Source organism: Ambystoma mexicanum, chromosome 3p, assembly GCF_040938575.1.
Source record: "Ambystoma mexicanum isolate Mex_15411 chromosome 3p, UKY_AmexF1_1, whole genome shotgun sequence".
NCBI lineage: Eukaryota > Metazoa > Chordata > Amphibia > Caudata > Ambystomatidae > Ambystoma > Ambystoma mexicanum.
In genome coordinates, this window is record NC_090925.1 from 112114727 (window position 1) to 112126866 (window position 12140).

The following is a 12140-nucleotide window of genomic DNA, read 5'->3' on the forward strand; positions in this document are numbered from 1 at the left end:
AGAAAGCTCATGATGTTTGCGTTGGTTTGTTTCAATCGTGAAGATCTTATTATTAAACAAGCACAGATCGAAGAACGCTGCTTTAAAAGGTTGGGGATCAAGCCCCCTCTGCTTATGTGCAGTTTCAACCAATGAGAGAGCTTGAACCATCAATCTATAACCTTTAGGGCACTGGAGCTACAGCAATTTATGAGAAATAGACCTTTCATTCCCTCTCAATAAAATGAGGACACTTGATTTGGGAAAACAGTACGTGTTATAAATCTTCACGCATCAAAGCAGGATAAATACTTTAAAAAAAAAATAACATCATTCCATCGAATTTTTTCCATCTAAAAACTTTGCATCTAATGCATATTTTGGGGGGGGGGGTAAAGGGTTAATATTTGTTTAGGTGCATTATAAAGGGTATAAAATGGGGCTTGCATTAGATGCAAAGTTTTTAGATTGAAAAAATTCGACGGAATGGCATTAGATGCAATGGCATTAGATGGAAAGACCATAAACCATTCAACTCATACAAGTGCATACTTTCGTGATCTTTAACTTGTAGCCAACCTCCTCCCCATTTGCATTTAAGCCCCTTTAATTCCTCCAAAGTAAAAGTCCTAGTCAGCTGGGTAATAGAGACACCTGTGGCTAGCACCAAGATCTTTCATTTTAGTGTACGTTAGTATTTTTCTGTGACCCTCTGCACTGCTCCCTCCCTCCTTCTAATAAAGCGCTCTGGTACATCACACAAAAAACAAATACGTAAGCGCTAAACTTGCGCTATGGAGATGACCTCTAGATGACTAACGGTTAGTGTTTTCTTCAGACCCATACAATACGTGTACCCTCTGTTCAAGCTCAAAACTATTGGTGTCTAAGAGGAGCCCAGTGCCCAGACTTTGCACAAAAATACACTTTGCACGGTTCCATGAATCAGGGTTTGTGTCGGCAGTGCAAAGTTACGTTTCAGCAGTGCAAATTGACTTTGAACAAGGCAAATATTCCATGAATCGGGCCCTAAATCTCTCTCTCTTCCTTCCAAATGCGGCTCTCCCTTCCCACGTTCAGTCCAAAGTTACTTTGTGGCAGTTGAGCTAGTATGGTTTTCAGGGCTCAGTTCTGCCTCAGTGAGAACAATGGTGCTGCAGAGTTAATGGATGAGAGGGCACCGCCTGTTTTGGAGTGTTTTGTAATAATTCAGATTGGCTATATTATTTAATTGTGATATCGTTGATGGGGTGCAGCCCATTATTGTGTGCCCTACAATGGTGCCACTGGCAGCTCCTTATTAGCCCCCTCCCAACAGTGACGGCTGGTGAATTATGTGATGGGAGTGCCAAAAATATTTCCCCAAAATCTGCGTGAGTGACCGAGCACAGCGAGGGAGCCTGAATCAACCAACTGGGGTTCCGGGCGCTGGGGGTCCTCCCCCCACAGACATTGTTTTAATAATGGGTTAAAATGGTGCATTATACAGAACACTTTGTGAAAAATTTGGTAAAAATATAGACAGCAGGAAATCAGTTTTGTAGGGTAACTTATGCAAACATCTCATAGATGTAAGCCGCCAACAGTGCATGGGAGCATTTCGCAGCGTATTTTCATAATGCCTTCCTCGGTAATATATGCCAGTATAAAAACATTCTCACGCTGGCTGTGCGGATACATTTCCATGCACGCTGCACCAGTATATGCAGGTATTACCATATAAGAATATAAACATCATTGCTTTGTGCATAACGCCAGTATCCGCTTGTACGAACATACTCCTGTTGGCTTGCAATTAAAAATGCAATGCCAAAATGACAAATAAAATGAAAGCCCAAATTGGCTTCAACAACGTAAGCCAATATAGGCTTGTTATAACACAATGCTTGCTTTACCATTGATGTCCAATAAAAAGTGCCATGCCACAGTAAGAAATCACAGCTCGACTGCTGGCACCAAAATATGCCAGTCTAGTGGCATAATGGCATTCGTCAAGATTACTTTATTATAGATGTCCAGTAAAAAATGCCGTGCCATAGTAAGACAACATGTTCTACGATGATGTTTTCCCCCCGTCTCAAAAGAAAATAACAAAGTGGTGCTCATCTGGATGTCTTACAATACCAAAATCCGTCCTCTGTCCAAACCTATTCTAACCTATGGTTCTGTCCCTACCGCCAGAGGCGTTGCTAGGGGGGTGGGGCTAAGGGGGCTATAGCCCCTGGTCTTTTGGTTCTAGCCCCGGATAGAATCTCAGGAGCTACAACCCAAAAGGCTAGCTAGCCCCCAGTCCCGACGGTTCTGACATCAGCGTAGCCCCGGGTCTTTTCCAGACCTAGCAACACCCCTGCCTACCACGAATTCAAGAAAACAACGTGAGAATGACCATGAAGGTCTGAAAGGTATCCCCCTTTTCGGTATGGTGATGGCGTCTGGTTTCTGACACCCGCTGTAAACATCTCTGCAGTAGAAGGGCAGTTCAGGTCAGATCACCAGCAAATGTCTCTGGGCTTCTCGCCCCGTGCCTAGTCCAAGAGGTAGCATCAGCCAATCTCCTTTGGGCTCCTTGTTCAGAGCACAGTTCGAACCAAAATGGTCAACAAAGGTTCCTGGTTTTTACTGAGTTCCTCTACGGCTCCTCTTGCCTGTGATAAAATTCAAGTATAGTTCTTAGTAAACAGTTATACCTTTCACCTTCGATAGCTCTGGCTTCCTCGCCCACTTCAGGAGCCCCTTTAGTTCCTTCCCCACTCTGGGGTCTCTGGTTTAACCCCCACCCCTGGAGTCTCGGCATGCACACCCCCTCAAGGGGGCCTTTCTCTCGGCCCACCCTGGGCCTTTCTGATTCTCACCCGGGCCTCGGATCTCGGGGGCACATACCCACGTGGAGTTACCCTTCTCTCTGATCCACCATGGGCCTTTCAGATTCTTACCCTGAATTGGGGTCTCAGGTGGCAAACCCACTGGTGGGGCAGTGCTTGAAGTCGGTGCGAGCTGTTGGGAGCGGTTATCCTCTACTTTAATTTAAGTTTTACCATTCTTATACTTTTGTTTGAAAAAGAAACCATTCCAGAATGGCTTCGTTTTTAAAATATAGTCTAGGAAGAAGTTGAAACTTACACTTCAGTGCACTGCACTAAACATTCCCTTAAACAGCAGGAATATTTGTTTGGGGGTTTGGATTGCACATGGGAGGGGCGTACCGATGCGGTTTATGAGGAGCTGGGGCAAACCAACAGGGAGCATGGTTCTACTACTTCTTTGTCAAACACATCGACCACTGTGGTGGGGTTAACTTTCTCTCGGACCTATCCTGGGCCTCTCAGACTTTAACTCTGGCCTGTGGCTTAGGCTGGCACACCCCTTTGGGTTTCCCTTTTTCTCTGCCTTTCCTGTTCCTCTATGATTCTCACCAAGGCCTGAGGTCTGGGGTGGCACTTGGGCTGTTTGGCTTCTCAGCCCTTCTGGAGTTATCATGTTTCTCACCCCTTGTGGTACTCTCTTTCTCACCAGCTTGGGGCTTGACCGATTCTCTCGGTCCTTCACCCGGTCCCCTGGAGCTACCACGTTCCTTGGTTCTTGCGGCGGTGTTCCTCCAGGGAGGCGGTCTCCTGACGGACCCAGAACCAGGTTCTTGCCCTTCCGTGTCTCTTTGGCTGGTCCCGCTCTTCCTGTTGGTGCTCAACGTGTCCTCTGCGATGTTACATGTGGCCACCGGTTAACCATTTCTGGTATGGCAGTGTCCCCTCTTAATGCGCGGTGGAATCCCACTGACTGGAGACCGCATAGGGGAGAGCAGGGTTAAATGCGCGCTGGAGCCTCTCAGCTCTGTACGTCGTCTGCGTGGGGCGGTCTCCAGACTCCACCGACCAGTGGGACATCTCTTCCTACTGCTTGTCCAGGTCTTTTAAACTCCAGGCTGTAATGAGAGTGGATAACTCGTTGATTCTGTGTTTCAAGTAAAGTGTGTCTTATCAAAGAGTCAGAAACCACACCGCCATTGCTAAAGGGCCATACGTACAATTATCCTGCTCAATTTCCATATAGCTAACAAACAAATGGGACTTCTCACATGAGGAAGGATGAATGCAATCCCTTTCTGGAGATTCCTTGTCCACTAACTAAGTGGGGAGTCAACCCCAGTGTGATCTCTCTTGCCTTGTCCCCTAGGGGTGTTAAGCAGGCCAGGCTCACCTCCCTAGTCCCAAAGGGGGTGGCTCCTTCTTGGGGGGAAGGTCAGAGTTCCCTGGATTCGTCACAGCATGTATATATGAATCTAAACACATGCACAAAAGCATTCACGCACCCATACAGAATCTCTCTCAATCATACACATGACACCCATCAGAACACTTCACTCACAATAATACACATGACATCCACCAGAACACTTCACTCACACAGATGCATGCATTCCTACATACATGCAGACAAGCAGGCACAGCCCCACGCAGCCTCTCTCTCAATCATACACGACACCCACCAGAACACTTCACTCACACAGATGCATGCATTCATACATACATGCAGACAAGCAGGCACAGGCCCACGCAGCCTCTCTCTCAATCACACACGACACCCACCAGAACACTTCACTCACACAGATGCATGCATTCATACATACATGCAGACAAGCAGGCACAGCCCCACGCAGCCTCTCTCTCAATCACACACGACACCCACCAGAACACTTCACTCACACAGATGCATGCATTCATACATACATGCAGACAAGCAGGCACAGCCCCACGCAGCCTCTCTCTCAATCATACACGACACCCACCAGAACACTTCACTCACAATCATACACATGACATCCACCAGAACACTTCACTCACACAGATGCATGCATTCCTACATACATGCAGACAAGCAGGCACAGCCCCACACAGCCTCTCTCGCAATCATACACGACACCCACCAGAACACTTCACTCACAATCATACACATGACATCCACCAGAACACTTCACTCACACAGATGCATGCATTCCTACATACATGCAGACAAGCAGGCACAGCCCCACACAGCCTCTCTCGCAATCATACACGACACCCACCAGAACACTTCACTCACAATCATACACATGACATCCACCAGAACACTTCACTCACACAGATGCATGCATTCCTACATACATGCAGACAAGCAGGCACAGCCCCACACAGCCTCTCTCGCAATCATACACGACACCCACCAGAACACTTCACTCACAATCATACACATGACATCCACCAGAACACTTCACTCACACAGATGCATGCATTCATACATACATGCAGACAAGCAGGCACAGCCCCACGCAGCCTCTCTCTCAATCATACACGACACCCACCAGAACACTTCACTCACACAGATGCATGCATTCATACATACATGCAGACAAGCAGGCACAGCCCCACGCAGCCTCTCTCTCAATCATACACGACACCCACCAGAACACTTCACTCACACAGATGCATGCATTCATACATACATGCAGACAAGCAGGCACAGCCCCACGCAGCCTCTCTCTCAATCATACACGACACCCACCAGAACACTTCACTCACACAGATGCATGCATTCATACATACATGCAGACAAGCAGGCACAGCCCCACGCAGCCTCTCTCTCAATCACACACGACACCCACCAGAACACTTCACTCACAATCATACACATGACATCCACCAGAACACTTCACTCACACAGATGCATGCATTCCTACATACATGCAGACAAGCAGGCACAGCCCCACGCAGCCTCTCTCTCAATCATACACGACACCCACCAGAACTCTCTAACACACCTACAAACATATGCATTTTTTTATTTTTAAAACGTACCTTACAGGTCCTCGGCAGTGATCTTCTCTTGGGCTTGCTCCGCCTTCCTCCAACGTCATGACGTTGGAGGAAGAGGGTCAGGAGACACCCTTCACCCCTCCTCCTGCCTATGCTTGCATTCTGCCCCGGCCTGCGACAGACAGGTAGAGGGCGGGGATGAGAGCCCTGCAGGATGCTTCCTGCGCTGGAAGTTCACCACCTCGAGGCATCTTGAAGGCGTGATGTCCCCCGTGTGCTCCCTAGTGCCTCTCACAATGCCTTACATGAGTGTAGGCACGCGTGTTTATTCGCCAACCTTCACCCAGGTAAAGTGCTGTGTGGGTAGGGTGACCAGAAGGTCAAAGTTTTGACGGGATTCTCCCGGAATTGGGTGCTTTGTCCCCCCCTTCTCAAGATTATTTTTCATTTGAAAATCCCATTGTACCAGTTTTTGGTAGAGGGTCTTCACTAGCTGTCAAAGGTAGGCAGGAATGCATAATTACGCAAAGAAGGAATGATGCATTTAGCAAATTCCCTTCCCCTCCACCAACCTCTGCTGAAATGTAGTTACCTGGAAGATACTGTCAACAAATGGTTCTACTTTTATATTAGTTGCCCTGTCCCAGTTTTTAATTTTGAAATTTTGGTCACCCTATTTGTAGGGCATAAGGGACACCACCACTCTTTGTATTTACAAATAATTCCAATGTTTTTAGATTATTTGCAAATGCAAATACTACATTTGCATTATTATGGAGCGAGTTAAAATCACCTCGATCCATAGTTCATATGCATTTTCTTAGTTTTTTTCATTTTGCTTCTCTGGGTTTCTTCAGAGGGACCTGGAGGGGCACAACAATTAAAGGGTATGTGGGAGGGCACCCTGGCGCTAGCTATCAGCCAAAACTAAAAGGAGCTAAGAGCCAAGTATGGCGGGTCACCTCCAGATCCATTGACCCTCTAAAAGAGGGTGTGAATCCAATGTTGTGCTGTTTAATATGTAAACTTCTGTCACATCGGACAATTGGGAACAAGAAGGCCAAGATGAAAGACTATTGCTTGACAGATTTTTCTGGGGGGTTTATATAGAGGCAACGGCCAACTAACTCAAAACTGGGGACTCCACCACAACAGAAAACAATAAAAATCCAGTCAGTCTTCTTGGGGCAGTAATCTCTCCGTTGTGTGTAGGTATCCATGCTGCAGTTCTCTGAAGCCAAGGTCCAATGGGAATGGGGTGCTGTGTCAGAAGGAGACGCTAAGAGCACAGTGTGCAGCGGCACCCCAAATGCACACACCCCATTCTCGAGTGAAGGTTTCTCGAGTCCTTCAGCACCAAGTCAAAAATGGGGGAAACCTGCATCAGCAAACACGCAACACCACAATCACAAAGTCACACAAAGCCCAAAAGTATAAAAAGCTGTCGAAAGCACTGAGGATGCGAGCAGCTTTCTCACACACAGATGTAGATAGATCTCAGGTCGTCGTATAATCAGCAATCATGGAGCGATATAACCAATTGAAAAGTGCATATCTAGTGCCTTGCATTAGCGTAAACATGTCAGATGTACATGAAATTGGGGTGCACGCGGGTGACAGAAATGTACATATCATAGTATTATTGCAAAGCCAGTTAACAGAGCGCCTGCACGTTACTCGTAGAGGATGTGCGCATTAAGGCCCTGCATATGTCCATTAAAGCCCTCCTGTGCTGTCATTCACTCGCCTATTGAAGCGTTCAGCCGCATGCAGCAGGAGAACACACCCAGGAATATCAACAAGAACAGATTTCAGTTCTAATGCATTCAGCAAAAGAGCTCCACAGTATGCACTAGAGTCTAAGAGTGCGCGGCCTGCCAGTCTTAACAAGCATTGGCAATGCCAACAGTTTTTTCAGGCATTTTTGTACTCAAGGAAAAGGCATTTGCCAGGCACTGCTCTAGTGATACTAACTGACTATCGATGGCACCACCTGCAAAATGGTGCGAGTGCCTGGTTATCTAATAGCAGTGCCTGGCAAATGCCTATTACTTATAAACATGTCCAAACTGTTGGCTTTGCCAATGCTTGCTTTAACAAGACTTCAGTGAAGGACACACATAGTGCTTATAAATCGAGCAGCTGAAGGCAGATCTGGTTAAGACATTTTTATTACACCAACGGCCCATTTACAGCTCCAATTATGTCATTAACTCTCAGAAGACTGCTTTGAAAAAAACACTGGCAGGCACTTTGAGTGCAACATTTGATGGTAAGGCTTGATTAATGCCAGCTCAAAGAGTTACCATGAGGTGGTGTTTTGAGTGTGGATGGACAGGAACTGGGTGGGAATGGCTGCGTGGATTAGCAGGGCCATTGCAGTCTATGGGTGGGCCACTAACCAAACACCACCTCCAAGCTGTGTGTCCCTCCTCAAATACCCTTTCTCCCTATGTGTACTCTAGTGCAATAGTTTCAGGTTACAGGTGGCGTTAAGGCGCCACTCAACAGCCCAAACTAAAAATGTTAGACTGCTTTACATGCACCTGTGACTTCCTTCCACCCCATGAGATCACCTTGAAGAGATGCTCAATCTTGAAGCATATGCATCCAGTTATTGCCAGAGGTAGGTTCCATTGCAGACCCATCTCTATCAGACTGAGCCTTTCCCACAGGCTTCATGACAAGGTCTCAGTGTAAGGTGCCTCCCCTTTGATTTTTAACAACAGGGGACACAGATTCAATACAATCTACTTTGTTTCGGCAAGAGTTCTATTCTTCCATAAAAGTTCTTAATGTGAAACTCAACAATAAACAAAGCAAAAAACAGTGAAGCAACCATGAACAAGATAATATAAAGGGAAATTCAATTTGATAAAATGAGACCGGAAATGAGACAGGAAGTCAACAACAATTCTTAAACCCATCTATCGGCCAGATCACGGGATACTCCACAGACAGAGTAGTTTACCTATAATTCTGGAAACACCCCACAAGCATCAGTCAACAGCATGACATGACTAGCAAACTCCAGTAGCCAACTAGGTCATGCTTAAGCAGCTGGAGGTACATTAATGCTGGCCTACGTTGATTAAAATAACATGATCCACAAGCAGGGGCACGCATTTTCTCTCTCAGGACCTAGATTCAGATCTCTCCTTTTAGCATAAAGCACGTACCCTTAAAAACATCAAATTATAGTCACACTTTTAGTCCTCACCCCTCAAGCAGTTCCCTTTCTACATCTTCTGTCCCAGTTCATTTTGTATCCTGAGAAGACGCCCAAGCTACCTATTGTTGGCCTGATTGCCATCAGGGTTCTACACCATCGGCAGCATGCCACCGCCAAAAATGAACCCATGCGCGGCACGCCTCCAACTTTCACCCCATGAAATGCTGTATTAGACACAGGGCATTCTTCAATGTTTGGTACCAGAATTAAAAAGCACCAGCAACATTGGACAACCTTGCTCCTGAACTATGCTTAATTATAACTGTGCTCTTTTTCACAGTAGGTCAAACAAGAAGTTCCTATCAAAGTTAGTGCCCAGATTTTGTATCTTTAGCCACTTGGTAGGGTGGGGGCAAATATATGGAATTCACTGGATGTTTGTTGCCCCAAGGTCAGCCTGCCAGTTTAGTTCAATTCATTTCATCCAGGAAAATATGCAGTTAAGTCATGCAGTCATACTAGAAAATGGGAATGTGTCCTTGTTCTGGTGTTTGTGATTTGGAGTATTATCAGCATTCATTTTGAAGCACCTCAACACCAAAGATTATCCACTTGGGGATTGGCTTCTGCCAATCAGGAGGCTCGGCACATGGGCTTGTACTGCCGACTAAAACCTGTGTTGCTTTCCTCGCTTCTGTCCCACTACCCCAGCTGCCATGTTTTCCCTGCTGCTGCCTCAGGCCCCCTACTCTCCCTTAGCTCACAGTACCACTGCCCCCTGAAATCCACCCCCAATCTTCACCACCACAAATTAACTTATCTGCTGCTGCGTCCTGCTCCCTCACCTTGCCCCGCCCATTCACTGGCTGCCATGGAAACTGAAAAGGGACAATGTCCCCTTTCTGTTTACCTGGTGGGCATATTGGTTTCTATTAGTTTAGGGTAAGTTGGTAGGCACGAGACCTGCAAAACTGTTTTCCCATTAAATAAATATCAAAAAGGAACATTAACACTCTGTATGTTGGGCCAGAGTGTTAATAGCCTTAACTACTATGACAAATCCAGGGAATGTGTCCCTTTTCCCCCAAGGGAGAGCCACGCCCTTTCAGAGTAGACAGGTGATCCTGCTACGCAAAACACTCCCAAGAGTTCAGGGACAGTGGAATCTCACTAGGGGTAACCCCCACTCTTTGGGGACAAGATACTTATCATTGGGGACAATACACATATCAATCGACCTCCCTGTCATAGTGATTCCCAACCATTCATGGGGTATATGGCAGTTGAATAATGTTATGATGTTCATGGGTTTGGCTGGATTTCTGATTCTGGATTGTTGACACACCCAACAACAGCCGAAAACCAATGTAATTTTTTCTCCCCTTCCAGGGAGGAATTGAAAATACTTGCCCCAGTGAGAGAAAGGGATGAGTAAACCAGCCGAAGAGGCCAGTGGTCTGTGCTGGAGTGCAGAGAAGGTGCTGCTTCCCCCAGAGCCCGGAGGTAGGACCACATTAGAAGCGTGGTGTGTGGACAGTCTACCCGACCAGGAAACCAGTCACCACCGAAGCAGCATCCTGACTTTGAACAACCCCAATGCTGCAGTACCATCCTTAGGAGACAGAAGGCACTGAGACGGAAGACATGGCCGTGAGGAAGGTGGGACAATGGTTCCGCAGTGCCTGAAGAAGCCGACTCCTGTGATACGCACTGCCATTAAAGCACAGGTATGCAGTTGGAAATAAGGAATGGGTGGAGGGTAGAGCAGCAGAGAAGAAAGCCACAAAGGGCTGAAACTGATAATATCCTGAGAGAAGAGGAAACCGAACTGAGAAACCCAAGAACGGTGAAAACCAAAAGTATCCTGCAAAGGCGTCAATGCGAATCACAAAGCCAAAGATTAGAGAGTCCAGTGAGCAGACGAGGGGCTGCTAATGAGAACACCAGTCATAGGGTGAACACAAAACAGGAAACAGAGGGCCTGCATGGTCTGATAGCTCAAGTCAACCTAAGAACGACAAGAACAGCAACAGTTTTGTTAAAGATAACCCAGAGACTGGTGGGGAGGAGCTAGCACCTTCCTGAAACCCCCAATCACTTTACAATTAGGCAAGACTTCTGTTGACTGTTTCTAAAGCACTATAGCACTGAGAAAGCCTTTTACATGCAATTATAATCACACACAGACATGGGTGGCCACTAAATAAAGATAGTTAGTATTTAAATATAAAGGTGTAAATAACTATTAGCTGAATACACTTGTAAATGTTATTCTATGTAGTTTTAAAATCTCAACGCATGACAGAAGTAGGCTCTGTGCCAAAAGGAATGCAGCCTGTGCTAAAAGTAGACTACAGGCATTGCTGTGGTGTTCGCTAAGGCTGGCAGAAAGCACAAGGTAACTCAGCAGCTGTTGGCTGTCTATCAAAAGCCCATGCAGGCCAAGACTCAATGCACGACATACCGAATCATGAAATCAGGAGATTGTAAGACCAGATAAAAGTATGAGTATGAGTGAAGTGTGGAGAGTATGGCAGGGAGGTGTGTTTATATAGAAATGTTCATAATGTAGCAAAATGATGAAAAATGAAGATACAATGTATTCTTGCATAGGCTAGCATTATGGTAAGTAGTATGCCCCAAACAGAAACCCAGCCATGCAGGAAGGAAGACTGCAGCACCCCATGTAAGGGAAGAAGGGCAGTTTTGGATGAGCAATGCCAGTATCCTGTGGCCAAGTTAAACAGTATATAAGGCTCCTGCTTGGCACCAGTCTGCAGGAGCTGGGAGAACAGGAGCAGAGTTCTTTGCCCCATCCTCATTTCTGTACAGATTACATTTGTAATCCTTGCAAGATAAAGGTTCTTGGCCTTAATTACCTAGAGGGGTGAACTTTAATCTGGTGTGAGTGTGATTTGGGGTACCCGTATAATTAAAGGTATACCCCTGTAAATTGGGCTCCCTTTCAAGACTTATTGTGTCTGTAAAGCACAGCAGAGTACCAAACCACGATTACTCCTAGGTGGAGAAGAACTGGTTGAACTTTTAAAATGCTTGCCATAGAGGTTCAAAGTAACCTTTTCCAGGAGCTAAAAGAACCCACTTTTGAGACCTCTCAACATGCCAGAGCCTGAGAGATTGGGAACAAAATTCCACTTTTGAGAACTCGCAACATGCCAGGGAAAGTCAGAAGCAGGTGGAGG

General features: G+C 46.3%; 1 long non-coding RNA gene across 1 annotated transcript; it reads right to left on the reverse strand.

The window, feature by feature from the left end:
* Positions 1-237: 237 nt before the first annotated feature.
* Positions 238-5865, reverse strand: LOC138580137 (uncharacterized). The gene is made up of 2 exons (XR_011304181.1): positions 5808-5865; positions 238-3898 (listed from the first exon to the last, which is right to left on the reverse strand). It is a non-coding gene; the product is annotated as an uncharacterized lncRNA (long non-coding RNA).
* Positions 5866-12140: the final 6275 nt, after the last annotated feature.